The sequence below is a fragment of the Leuciscus leuciscus genome, assembly GCF_965113295.1.
Source record: "Leuciscus leuciscus genome assembly, chromosome: 24".
Lineage (NCBI taxonomy): Eukaryota > Metazoa > Chordata > Actinopteri > Cypriniformes > Leuciscidae > Leuciscus > Leuciscus leuciscus.
In genome coordinates, this window is record NC_138723.1 from 13651057 (window position 1) to 13652532 (window position 1476).

Here is a 1476-nt window from a genome sequence, read left to right on the forward strand (position 1 = left end):
GTTGTTCTGCTTCGTATTCATTTTTTTTATTTAAATTTTTTGTGGAAACTGATATTTTTTCAGGATTCTTTGATGAATGGAAAGTAAGCATTTATTTTTAATTTAAAAAAATTGTAACAACGTAAATGTTACCGTCACTTCTGATCAATTGAATGTCCTTGCAGAATTAAATAGATAGTTTCTTTAAAAATCTTACCCTAAAACTTTTTCACTGTACATTGTTACTTCATACTTTTAACTTACAAAAAATGTATTTATAATATTTTATATTATAAACATGCCTTTTTATATTTTACATTTTTATTTTACTATGTTATTTTTACATTTACAATCTATATGATAAGATAACTTATAACTGGCCTTTAGTGTTGTAGAAATGTTTAAACTATAACCATTTTATAGTGATGGAAAAAGGAACTGCTGCTGTACAAAGTATTCACTATTTTAAGCAACAAATGTGGACACCACACTATTAATCACAAAGTAGTTTAAACTATTTAGTACATAACATTATGACACTTTAATGTAGTTCCACTAACATAATTACCTGCTTATTTAGAGAATAACAGTCACTGGAAAAGTGAACAATGAAAAGTGTTTCCTATTTCCTGTCTAGTCTGTTTCATATAACAGAACACAAGGTGTCAGCAGTGTTCAATACATCTGTCAGGACTACTGTATTGTCTATTCTGAGACTCTCTTCCTATAGCTACCTGTATAATAAATATAGTTTTATACTATATACACAGGGTTCAATTGAAAACAAATGCCCCCCAAAAATTTTCTTTTCGCATTAAAATCTTCAGCAGAATCGGTGAGAAAAATAAAACACAAATAAGTGTTATATCAGGGTGTTAAATGTCAAACTAACTTCTACCACGCTTTGGGAAGTTTACTTCTACTTACTATATCCGTTCCCTCCTGCACCCCCCTCATTAACCTGTCCACAATGTGGAGCTTAATTGTATTCGCAGGAGCGCTGCTGCAGATCTCCATTGTGTGATTGGAGAGGCAAACCCTCAGGTGGCCCATCAGGTCTTTAGATTTTGCTGCAATACCTTTCACTTTCTGGAGGTCTAAATGGGCTTCTGGCTGTTTCACTCCCACAATAGAATGACTGGAGACAGGTCACGTGACCACCTGTGAGTCAGACCAAGACAAAGGATAACCGCAGGGAAGCCAAGTGCATTGAAAAAAAAAAAAACTGTGCTTTTCTTTACCTGGTTCCGAGACAGCAGCTGGTCCAGTAGTGAGTCCGTTTCACCCAGTGCTCGGTGCTCCATTGTGCTTATCTTTAACGTGGCCCACGGACACAGTAATCTATGTATTTTTCCATTCCTTTCATGTCTTTAAGCTTTAAGACATGAATGACAATTAGGTCTAATAAAACCTTGTATGTGAGGGCGCAGCGAATGTCAAAATGTGCAAAGATATCAGAAGTAAAGCCTAATAATAATCCCCCGTAAAGCAGCATAA